The 12,863-nt window shown below is 49.3% G+C and overlaps 1 long non-coding RNA gene across 1 annotated transcript; it reads right to left on the bottom strand.

Annotated features, from left to right (window-relative positions):
* Positions 1-1,150: 1,150 nt before the first annotated feature.
* On the bottom strand, positions 1,151-7,004 carry LOC124230002 (uncharacterized). The gene is made up of 2 exons (XR_006886048.1): positions 6,153-7,004; positions 1,151-2,833 (listed from the first exon to the last, which is right to left on the bottom strand). It is a non-coding gene; the product is annotated as an uncharacterized LOC124230002 (long non-coding RNA).
* Between the last annotated feature and the right edge of the window lie 5,859 nt (positions 7,005-12,863).

Below are 12,863 nucleotides of genomic sequence, written 5' to 3'. Positions count from 1 at the left end.
GGTTAAAACACACACTTGGATGGTGACCTCAGCACAAAGTTGTGACTAGTTCTGGGCACTGTGACAAGATTGGTACAAGGTGGGGGAGCTATTTTGGGGTCAGATGCCACTGTTTTCCCTTCCTCAAAGCGTGCCGCTTTGTTCTGTAGTGTCCCTGGGCCAGCTATGTCCAGGCCTGGCACAGAGCAAGTGCTCAAGAAATGCGGGTTTTCTCGCCCTGTTTCCTTGGACCCCGGCAGGTGCTCCCTCACCACCAGTGCAGAACCCTGGGGATGGCCTGTCAACCTCGCTAACTGTGTGATAATACAAGGGCCCCTTGAGCGCAGCCTGCTGCCAGACACCGGGCTCAGCAGTCCACACACGCTGCCTCATAAACCCGTGTCAGCGCCACTGCCCCCCGGAGAAGTCGGTCCCTAAGCTCATTGTCAAAGCACGTGTGACAGCATCTGGAAAGCTGAGCCTTCTCCACAGACTGCAGGTCATGGTTCGACTCTTCTGCTCAAACCTGCGGTGGCTTCCAAACTCATTTAGAGCAAAATCTAAAGGCTGCACATGGGGCAGCGTTCCAGCCCCCTTGACCTTCTTACTCTTCCTCAAGCATTCACTCAAAGCGTTTCTCCCACCTGAAGTCACTGCGTCTGCTGTTCCCACAACCTGGAATCTTCTTCTACACTTAGCTGATTTCTCAGCCAAGATGCCACCTCCTCAGAGGGGCCTTCCTTGATTACCCCTTCTAAACAGCTTCCCTACCTCCCTCACATCCCTGACTCTGCTTTGCTCATTTCGCTTGCCACCTGACGTCCATATTTATGTATTCTCTGTTTCACTCCACTAGATGCTCAGGCTCATGAGGAAAGGAACTTTGTCTTTGTTTATGCCATGTTCCCAGAGCCTTGAGTTGTATGTTGCAGGTGCTCACAAAAGTATTTGTTGAAGGAAAGATGAAAAGAAAGGGAGGGAGAAAAGGAGGAAGGGAAGGAAGGAGCAGGAGAAGAAGGAAAGAACTCTTAATATCCTCATTTCATAGATGAGGACTCAGAGAGTTTAAGTAATTTGCCCAAGGTCACACAGCTAATTAAGTGGCAAAACAGAGATCTAAGACTTGTGCTCTCAACCTTCATGGTTCTGTCACTAAATATCTCTCACACACTTGAGCATCCGAGAGTTTATTTGCAATATTGTGTAACTTCAAAAATAAAAGAGGCCTAAGGAAATGTCATTTATAAATTACTTGCTTGAAAAGGAAAGGAAAAATAAAACACAGAAAGAACTAAAAAACAACACACACATCCTGGCTGAAAATGCAAATAGAGTTAGAAGTGCTGGAATACCATAGCTGGTTTTGGCTTCTCAAAAGGCCTGGAATAATCCTTTTGTCCATGACACAGGGCAGTCGTTGCGAATGCCTGCCCACGGGGCTTATCTGGAAGGCCACAACCCAAGCGGCTCCTCAGAATGCTGACCTCTTCTTTTTATGCCGTCCGAGGTAACATAATCCTGTAGACATCCCATTTGTAGGTGAGCTGTACCGTGGTTGGGAAATGGGAGGCTGGATGTTGTCCTTTTTCACTCTTTTCAGTTTGTAGTAAATGAAAAGTGAAATATAACTGTCCAAAATACACAAAGCAGCGAGCAGGAGTGCGAGAGAGCCCGTAGGGAACATCTGGTCTACCTCTCATTTCCAGATGAGGGATGTGAGTCCCGGGAGGTGAAATTCTCCATATATAATAACCACGCTTGACATTTGCTTTCACATTCAGCATGGAGATGTGCCAAATGAGCCAAAAAGCTGAGAATATATGGCCGAGAAACCCCATGTGTTTCCTCGAGAACTGCTTAAATCATGACATCATTCTTCTTCTCAAGTCTCTAAAATCTTAGTCTCGCTAAGAATGACCTCACACCTCAACAGGGAGAAGTCTCGGGGACTGTTAGCCTCGAACTGGCCGAGTAGCAGCACACTGTGCGTATCCTGGCCCACATTTGACTCAACCCACCACCTTTGCTGAGCTCCATCTCTGTTCAACGTTCTGAGCAGGCACTACAGAGATGAAGGCCCGGTCGTTAGCCAGGCAGGAACCCCAGTCTAAGGACGGCCTGTGGGACTGCAGTAGGGGCCTCTGCCCAGGGAGCTGGTTAGCCTGGATGGCCAGAGACAAGTCTAAACAATTTCTTTTCTTTTCCTCTTTTTTTCCCTACTCCATTGTTGTTTTATTTTCCCACTTTCCCTTCTTTTCTTCCTCCCTGAGATTAACATACATACATGTTTGATGCAAAAAAAAAAAATCTGGAAGGAATGGTTATGTATTGACATTACATCTGTAACTCCCAACATTGGTAACACTTTCATGTGTGGCACTTAAAAGTCCACTAACTGAGAAAGCGAGACATTTGGGCCCTCGGACTTGACATCATCCATCGGCACCTCCTCCGCATTTGCCCGGAGCCCATCCCGAGAAGGAAGCTTCGTGTGGGTAGTGGAGTCCACGCTGGGAAACTTTTTGCCCTTGAGATCCTGAAAGTAAGCTGCATCGGAAAGTTACCTCGGGACTGAAGTCGTGGCAAGGGAGAAGTGAAGGCCATGGTGGGCACGTCGTGGTTACGTCGTGGAACGCGATCCCCTGGGTTAGAACCCTGGCTCTGTCACTTTAGGCAGGTGGGTGCCTCACCTCTCAGAACCTCCTCCTTAAAAGTGGAGGTAAAGGTCCCAGCTCTGTAGGAAAGTTCTGAGGCTCTCACGAGGTGGCCCAGAGAGATCTTGGCGCAGAGAGTGCTGTCCTCGCTCAGCAGGAGCCCCTCTTGTGTGATAACCTTCAGGGCAGTCTCACGGCAACTGGAACAAAAGGAAGAGGCAGAAAAGGTTGGCTCCTGCTCTGAACCATCCACCTTTCACGGGGGCCCGGTGGCAACCTCAGGGTAGCTGACTTATGGAGCCCAGGCGGAGACCAGGCACAGCCTGCCCGGTGCTCCCTCCCGGCTTGGGGAAGAACACATCTCTGCGGGCTTCCCTCGCCAAGTCTCCGCCTCCCTCACCCCAGGATGTGGTCCAAGTGAAATCTGGCGAAAATGAGGAGTCTGGACCACCAAAGGAGCGGGAGGAACGGAGGCCACAGAGGGACCATCTGACGCCTGAGGAGGGGGTGGTGCGAGTTGGGGAAGCGACTCCCGCGTCCACTGCCTTCATGATGGGGGCGGGAAAGGAAAACACAGTGGGTCAGCTGGTTCCTGCAAGAGGAAAGGGAACTCCCAAGGCCAGAGCCCTCGGGAAAGTTAGGAAATGCAGCAGGGCTTAGTAAATCGAGCAGGGCCCTGGGACGCGGGGATGTTGGGTGGCATCTTCTGCAGGGGGAGTCAAAGAAATCCTTTTCTTCCTCTGTTGCCCGTTTTTCAGTGGGAAGGAAAATCACACACACCCTCTTCTCCATAAGAAGAGGCTTGGTCTGCGCCTCTTTGACTTCCTCACAAACAACCACGGGGAGCAGGCAGGCTCCTCAGATTACTCTTGACCTTGGGAGGTGACCCTTAGAATGCGTTCTACTTCAAGGTCTGAGAAACCCAACAAACCAAACCCAGAGCCTCTTGTGAATGGTGGTTTCCTTCTGCTGGGGGCCGTTTCCCTTCTCTAATGCTTCGCCACTCCACAGCTACCATAACTTTGATCCACACGCACATCAGATCCTCCCTCTTCTCACTGAAACCCCACAGCTTCCCACGGCACCTATGGTAAGATCCGAGCAGCCTGCTGCAGACAATAAGGTCTCACCTGACCCAGCCCGTGCCCGCTGTCAGACCTCATTGCCCATCACTCCCTGCCGTTCACCATGTTCCAGCTACCCTGGTACCGTTCTTCTTCTGGCTTGTTGCCACTTAGGGCCTTTGCACCAGCTGTTCTCTGTGTTTGGAATGCTCTTTCCCCTAATTTTTCCATGGCTGACTCCTTCTTGTCTGTCACATTCCACTCGAATGTCACCTGCTCAAGGAGACCTTCCTGAACCACCGAATCAGAAGTACCCCTCCATTGCTCGTCAGCACGTCATCACTTTCTGGCCTTTTTCTTGGGTACTTGCTTCTTTTTTGCTGTTGTCTGTCACTCCTACAGGGACATGAGCTCTGTGACCACAGGGCTTTGGCTGTCCTGTTCATTGCTATTCAGAGTCTAGAGCAGTCCCTGACACACAGCAGGGCTCTGTTATCTCCCTGCTCTTCCCCCACTGCCATTGTTGATGACTTTATCATCCAATTTGACGACACCTGATTCCTTCTCTTCTCCCCTCCACATCATCCAGGTACCAGCAGGGCCACGCTCTGGCCTTCATCATCAAACTCTGGGTCTCCCACTCAGCCATCTCCCGCTTGAAACCCCTCTGTTCTCTTCAAGCCTCCATATCTTCCAAGCCTCCTGAACCTTCCTCCACTAAAGCAGGCAACCCAATCGTTCAACCCGTCCCAAATCCCCAAACCCAATAGCTTCCTCCCCACACACAGTTTTGGCATCATGACTAAGAACACAGGGTTGTGGTCACACTAGTGACCAGAACTCAGGATTTGAGTTTTCACATGGGGATCGAATGAGCGCAGCACAATGCCGGCACATCGTAAGTGCTCACGGGAGTCTGGGGTCCACGGGTGGGCTTTAAAGCTGCTGGAGGTGGGGACAGAGCCCCCTGGGCAGGGTGGGTTGGAAGGATGTTCATCTGTGTTTCCACTTATCAGATGCTTAAGAAGCCCATTTCTACCCTTTGGGGTCATCAACTCAGGGTTTACTACGATCCCTTCAACTTTTTAGCCTTTTTCGTTCAAGGCCTCAGGCATCCGGAGAGGCAATCCTTGGAAGTGACCATGAAGAATTCCTGGCCTGGCTCCCTGTAGGCAAGAGGAGTGGAGTGAGCGCGACAGAGCAGCTGCCAGGGCTCCCGGCTGCTGTTCCACAACGGGGCAAAGGGAAATTGCAAGACCCCTCTGCTGCCACTCCTCAGATACGTCTCAGGCCCCAGTTGCGGGCAATTTTTCATGTGAGGAAGCCCAAATTTATTTCAGGACGGTTAATGCCTATCACATACCAGGTTCTCAAATATATACGAGAAGAATTTACTAATGAATGAATAAAGGAATCAGAAATGGATACGGCTAGAGACCATGCTGCTACAAGGAACTGGCAAGTCTGGGGTAACCAGGGTGACTTTATAAAATTAACTAATTATCTCCACAAAAGCCCTGAGCCCGTACTAAGTGCCAGACACTGTGCTGGATGCTGGGGACATAGGGGTGAGCAAGGCAGGCCCAGCCCCTGCTGTCCTGGAGCTCAGAGTCAGAGTGTGCAGGCAAGGATGACACAGTGTGATAGCTGCCGCTGCCAGAGGGAAGGACAGAGTGACCCCTCTGGAAGCACATGGAAGAGGACGCCTAACCCAGACACAAAGCACCAGGCTTGGGGAGGGCTTCTTGGAGGACAATATGATGCCCCGGGTGAGGCTTGAAGGATGACTGAGTAGGTCAGAGGGCAGGAGAGGAGGCGAGGTTAAAGGAAAGTGGTTCAGGCAAAGCCAAGGTGAGTGAGGGCAGGATGCTCTGCAGGGACTGAGGGCTCCACTGTCAGGGGTTCTGATTTGGCTGGGCTTGGATGGAGTGCAGCCGCGGGATGTTTTAAAAGCTTCCTGGGTGGCTTTAATGTGCAGCCAGGGTTGGGAGCCATTGGACCAGAACATGAGATGAAAGGGGGGAGTGGTGAGAGACGAGGCTGGAGATGTGAGCTTGGTCTGATCACTCAGGGCCTGGAAGACTGCGTCAAGGAGCTTGAGTCTTCTTCTCTGAGCGCTGGGAAGCTACGCAAACATTTAAGCAAGGGAACGAGCGGCATGATCAGACTTGCAGACTTCAGAGCATCCCTGTTGTGGATTACGGATTAGAGTGGGGTAGGAATAGAAGTAAGAAAGCCAGTTGGGAGGCTCTGCCATAATTCAGGTGAAAGAATCACAACCTGAATTTGGCTGGTGGCAGCAGGGATGCAGAGAAGTGGATGAAGTCCAGAGATATTCAGGATGAGGGACTGCTGGCCTTCATCAAGGGTTGGCCCAGGGAGGGAGAGGTCAAGGACTGTCCCTTTGTGTAGACAGTTGGGTGGATGGAGAGCCATTCCCCAAGATAGGGCTCACCGGAGGGAGGCAGCGGACGGGAGCAGCTGGTCTGCGCGTGTGCAGGTGAGGACGCCGACCTGGCACCTGTTGAGTTTGAGTATCCTGGGAGCATCCAAGTGAGCAGAGCTGTCAACAGGAGGTAGCTTAGACCTCAGGTAAAACATCTCGGTTGAAGATAGAGATCTAGAAGTCATCAGAAAGGGTGCGACTGGATGAGATCACCCAGAGGAGAGAGTGTGGAGTGAGAAAAGGAAAATATGTTCACAGAATCTCACACGTTCTTTCCTTCCTGCAGGGAGACAGCCCTAAACCCATAAAGGGCAATTAGGCTAAGTGGTGAGCGACTTGTCCTAGCTCGTCCTCCTTCAGTGCGTGAGCTCGCTTACCCCAGCCAACGTGAACCCCAGCCTATATTTGGCCTGTTGCTGTCGCTGTTGGTGCGGGTGGATCAAGCCGATTTGCCATGAGAAGTGGCTGGCACTTGTGTCTTGCACCTAGGGAGCTGAGCTGCAGGAAGCAGGTCCACATTCCATGGTGCTGCTCAGAGGTTTCTAAATACGGCAGCAGTTCTGTGTTAGACATCTGAAGCATCACAAAGAAAGTGAGCCTGAATCATCTGAGAATGGGAACATTCGACAACGAGCTCAACAGGAAGGTCCTGGGGAGAATCTGCTTGGAGAAGAGAGAGACGGGTGGGCAGCGAGGAATGCTCTCATTCTAGGCTCTGTGCAATGGTGACTCCATTTTTGGTTTTCAGTCTGCCCGGATCTAAGTGCCCCTTGTGCCGTCAGATTCCAGACTCTACCGCTGTTGCGTTGTAAATCACGACGACAAAGCACTTATACATAAGCAGTCTCTTACACTCCTAACAACAAGTCTGTAAAGTAAAAGGCAGGTGTTAGCCCCATTTGAAAGATGAGGAAACTGAGACTGGAGCTGCTTAGCTTGCCCAAAGTTGCAGAAAATATAAATGGGGCTGAAGAGCTAATCCAGTTTCTCACTCCAAATCCACTTCAACCCCCCGACTCTGGCTTCCACCTCTGTGAAAGGGGTCTTTTTAACCCACTGCAGAGGAGAACGACAAGAGGGATGGGAGGAAGATTTGGAAAGAAGCTTAGCAGGCGCCTCCTGTGACTGCTGTGCTCCTGACTCTTCCTTTGCTCTTCCCCATGCCCAATACCAGAAAGTTTGAAGAAAGTCATTGTGAGTGGGCAGGGGGTTCAGGGAACCAGGTTGCAGGTGAACGATAGACCCTCAGGATGGGAAGGGACCAATGGGCCATCTACTCTAACTTCTAAATTCACAGGTGGGAGACAGTGAGGGGATGAGGGGAACGTAACTCATGCACGCTCACCTAGCCAGCTGTGGCAGAAAGGAGACCAGAACCCTCGCCTGCTGAGGTACATCCAAACGACAGTGTTAAAATAGCGTCAGACACAGGGCACTGAAACAAATAAACAAAACCAAAAGTATCGGGGGATTGAAGAGCTGACCTGGAGGAGACGTCCCCGTTCTGCTCGCATCCCCTGTTCCTGTGCTTACGTTTTCACAGGGCTCTGATTGAGAAAGTTCGTTAGGAACATTATGTACTCTCCTTCGCTTGTCTTTTACAGAAGTCATGGGAGGAGGGAGGCGGAAGTGCCCAGAAGGTAGAGTGGGTGGAACTGGGAAATTGCTCTGTAAGATTCAGGATGGTGACAATGGGATTGTTGGTTCCACCAGTTTACTATTCAGTAGGCACTAGAATTAACTGTAATGACAGCTTGCATTGTAGAGTACGTTCTCGCTTACAAATGGCTTTTATGACATCATCTCATTTGATCCCACTGACAACCCGGACAAGGCAGGGATAATTATCCCACTTTATGGATGAGAAAACTGAGACACGGAGAAGCGAAACAACTTGACCAAGCACATTCAGTTATTTAACCAGAGTCTGGACTGGAAACCAGGCGTTCTTCCTTAGAGAGCTTCAACTTTGCAAAGGCCACACGGCTAAGTAAGACTTGAATCCCGGTGAGGCCGCCTCCAGAGCCTATGCATTTGACTACCGTGTTCCACTAGTCGTTCAACAGACCTTTGTTAAGCATGTCTTGCTTTTCTTAGTTCCCTGCCCCTTATAAATATGACCTGTGTGCTCTTGCCGAGGCAGGTACTCATTAGTAAAGGCATGCTTGGCAAAGGCTTCCAGAACCCTCTCTAGACCTCAGCCACTCATTTGACCAAGGAAGCAAACATGAGCCTGTGGCCTCATTCCTGAGGCCCCATTAACACTGATTGCAGGGACTTGAACCAGGAGGAGAGTGACGCGCAGCCCGACGACGACCATCAAGTCCTCTCAGCTTTCAGGTCCGGGGCCTGAGAAGCTGTGCGCTCCATCTCCAGCCTGGCTCCAACCAGAAGGCAGGAAGTCAGACAAGACCCCTCTTCCCTTGTCTGCTGTGTTGTCCTCTCCCTTGCCCTGTTAGCATCGCTTCTTAAAAACTAGCCGCAGCTGCTGGCTAGTCTTGAAAATTGCCCAACCGTGGTAGAGGGTGTCACAAAGCACACAGGACCTTCTCAGGGCTGGACCCCCGGGACTGGCGGCTCACCCAGCAGCTCCATAAATAGCCCTGTGATGTGTGAAAGGCGAGGTGGGGCAGGAAAACGCGCTGGTGATCGTGGACCTCCCTGGTGATCGTGGACCAGGGAATTTAAACCATGAGTCTCGGGTAAAGAGAGTTCCTGTTACGAAGGTCTAACACTGAGGAGTCCCTTTAAAAACTGATCTGTATCCCGAGTTATTTAGGGCTTTCCTCTCTTTCCCTCATTCCTTCACTCCCCCCTCTTTCTCTCAGTCCCTGCCTAGCATGCCTTTTCCATCTTGTCTGTCACATGGTACTGGATAAGAATCCAGACGGAGTTTTTCTGCCTATTTATAGAAGACAGTTGTGTTGCTTCAGCCACTACAGGAACTGGAGTTTGGTTCCGGGTTACGCTTCATGTGAAAAACCTACAGAAATGTGCTTGTTGCTATCCAAGTTCTGTCCCATCACATCAAAGAGGACTCTATGAGCAACTTATGCCTCTCTCATGTCCTTTTTAATCAAAAGCCTTTTTCTGATTACAAAAGCAGTTCGTGGGGCTGGCCCAGTGGCGTAGTGGTTAAGTTTGCGTGCTCTGCTTCAGCAGCCCGGGGTTTGCAGGTTCAGATCCCAGGCGCGGACCTACGCGCTGCTCCTCAAGCCATGCTGTGGTGGCATCCCACATAAAATAGAGAATGATTGGCACAGATGTTAGCTCAGGGCTAATCTTCCTCACCAAAAAAAAAAAGTTTCGAAGACTGTAAATGTATAGCTAAAAAAGTAAAAGCCCCTCTTAATCTCTAGCCCAGAGATAAAAATGGTTAACAGTTGATGTCTCCTTTAGTTTAGAGGTTTTTGCAACGATTCCTGGGAAAAGTATGGAGCACTCATTGTAGGTACCAGAGGAGGGGACAGATAGAAAAAAATGCCCCAAAGGAAAATCAGGAGGAGGTGGGCAAAGAGGAAGGTAAAGAACTTAGCCACAGTCTGCCAGCCTGGGGGACTGGAAGGAAGGGGTCTCCTGGAGCAACCCGGTGGACTTGAGCTGAGGAAAAGAACGAGGAAGATGTTTCATCTGTGGGCCTCAGTGGTCATCTTGCACGGGTTAGCATCATCATTCTGGGAGCCACACTTCCAAAGGCACGAAGGCCCACAGTTAGCTCCCGGGGTGCCGTTCAGTGTGCCAGACTCAGACCACTTCAGCATCTCAACAGGAACGGTAAGCTGAGAGGGAGGAAGAGAAGTCAAACGTAGGAAAGACCGGCTCACCTACTTGTGGAACCTAAAGTTTTCAATCCTGACCTCCAAGCAGCTGCTCAGAACGTCTTAGCTCTGGAATCCACATTTTCTATAAACTTACTCACAAGCTCCTCAAGGTTTAAACACTCAAATTAATGCAAAAGCAGCTTCAGCAAAGTGTAGCTTGAGCCAAACATCCACCTTAAGGATAAAGCAAGATGTAGACGGTTTCTGAGTCAGCAGCATGAATTCTGCCAGCCTACTTTGGGGGCTGCATCACGCACCACTGCTAAAATAAGCACAGCAAACCAAGAGTCGAGCTTTTGATCCCGTCACTCTTGCCACTATTAATGTTGCTGACACTCGTTGTGTGTATAACCAGGAAAATTGCCATTTTAGGACCTGGACAAACAGGTCCCCCTGGTCTTTCCCTTCTTCATCCAGTGTTCTGACAGAGAGCGTGTGCTATTAGACCGTGTGTACTAACGCCAGTTCTCGTGCACCTTGAATGAGGTCAGCGAGCACACTCAGCCCTCGGCCCTGCTGACTTCAGAGTGGGAGGGGCACTGCTCTCACTTGCAGCTCTAGCTCCCGGGAGTGTCCTCGTCCCTGGGACTGCCCCTCCTGCGAGGTTTTCCACGGGTGTTGGGGGGGGGGGGGATGATGGCTCTATCTGCATTTCTCTTCTTTAATTATCACAAAAGAAAAATAAAAGTGCAGAGATAATATTGCTGCTGCTACTTGGTTATTTGATTTGATTTTACTTTGCTCTATTAGGTTTTTAATGTTGGCTTAACTAAGCCAAGGCTTCAATTTTCGCAGCATAGCCCCAAGGGCTAGAACAAGGATCAAGGAGAAGAAAAGGAGGAGGCAAGTTGAAGCATTTCTGAAAGGCCGACAGAGCCTGAAGAGCCACCTCGTGAACACCAAGTGGCCTCTCTCTGACTGAAGTCAAGTACAGACACTGCGGTCCCGTGTTAGCGTGTCGTCCTCCGGATGGAAAGGCTCGGGTAAAGTCAGAGATGACTTGGGGAATGCAAGCTGGTTGGCAGTCTGGAGAGTTTCCCAGATGCTGGCGTTAATTAGGCATACTCAGCAGATTTCCAGGAAGGATGATCCCCTTTAAAGACTCATAAATTGAATTACAAGTACACCAAGATCTGATCAAACCCTGAGAGACTAATTTAGCAAACTCATGAGAGACGAGTATATATATAAACTAGAGAGCCATTGACTCTCCCCATTGAGAAGTATAACAACACAGCTTATTAAATATGGCAACCAATTGACTGCGTTATCAATTACGAGGGAAAAGAACGAGATTTAAACACATCTATGGAATCCTGGAAACATGTTGTCAAGACTGTGTAGACTTAGGGATTTTATCACACTTTTAGTTCTCTAGGAACAGAACCAGCCTCGTAACGTGAGACTATTTTTTTTTTAAAGATTGGCCCTGAGCTAACATCTGTTGCCAATCTTCCTTTTTTTTTCCTCATCCCCAAATCCCCCCAGTACATGGTTGTATATTCTAGTTGTAGGTCCTTCTAGTTCTGCTATGTGAGACGCTGCCTCAGCGTGGCTTGATGAGCGGCGCTAGGTCCATGCCCAGGATGCAAACTGGCGAAACCTGGACCCCTGAAGTAGAGCGCGAGAACTTAACCACTCGGCCAGAGGCCAGCCCCAACAGGAGACTATTGATGGAGTTTAGCACACTCACGTTTTGGAACGTGTTTCTGACTTTTGACTTTAACTAGTTTTCAAGAACAGGTCCACCTTAATGTGTTTAGCAGAAACACTTGTTTTGAAAGCGTTCGCAGACTCTCTCTTAGGTCATTTCCTCAGTTACCGAGCCTAGGCCTTACATTTTGATTCCACTAATGTTCTGCTCAGAGAGTTCTGACTTGAGTCAGTTGTGAGAAAAACTGGCAGTTCCCCCTGTACTGACTACAGGGTATTCAGTTACTGAAGGGGATCACCTTCATGATCCTTCTGAATTCTGTGGTTTTCTGGTTCTATGAACCTATTCATAGGGAAGTAGATGAAGGGGTGGGAAAAATTGGATAGTTGAGGCAGAGGAATAAGGAGAAGGCCAGATCTGATTTAATTGACCAAAGAAATTATTTTTACTGAGAACAGAGATACAGAACTATGCATGCTGAATTTTCCCCACCCTCATTTCTCATAGGCAGATGCCACTTTTGGCAGCTATGACTCCACGGAGGCCCTCCTGTGAGACAAGCCGGGCTGCTGCTCAGAACTGTGTCTGTGCAGCAGCTCCCGCTGTGTAAGGGCCCACGTCCCTTGCACTGGTTTACCACAAACACGTTCTGCTCCCATGCAGACACTGGTTTAGACTCAATTCCATTCAGCTAAGTAGCTTGCGCTGTCCAGTCATTCATTTGTTCAGACAACTTTTACTGAGCACTAAGCCAGATGCTGGAGTAGAAGAATAAGTAAGATATTGTCCACTCACAATCTAAGGAAGAAGAAAGATGTAAAAGGAATGGTTCTCAAACGGGAAGTTCTGTGTTTTACTAAAAGAACATGCAAATCTCTGGGGACTCAAAGGACAGAAGGGACGGCCTCCAAGAACTGCTCTAGTCGTGTCCCGCAGATTTTGATATGTTGCACTTTCATTTATTTCAATGTACTTTTTTATTTCTCTTGAGACTTCCTTTTTAACCTAGCTAGGAATTATTTAGGTGGGTTTTGTTTTGTTTCCAAGTGCTTGGAGATGTTTCTGTTATCTTTCTGTTATTCTGATTTGGTTTCATTGTGGCTGGAGAACACAAAATGGCATTTCAATTCTTTTAATTTTGTTGAGGTTTGTTTTATGGCAGATCTCATAGGATATGGTCTATCTTGGTATATGATCCATGGGTACTTGAAAAGTATGCATATTCTGTTGTTTTAGGATGGAACA

Source organism: Equus quagga, chromosome 18, assembly GCF_021613505.1.
Source record: "Equus quagga isolate Etosha38 chromosome 18, UCLA_HA_Equagga_1.0, whole genome shotgun sequence".
NCBI lineage: Eukaryota > Metazoa > Chordata > Mammalia > Perissodactyla > Equidae > Equus > Equus quagga.
The sequence above is the reverse complement of the archived record's forward strand: the minus strand, read 5'-3'. Positions and strand labels throughout refer to the sequence as shown.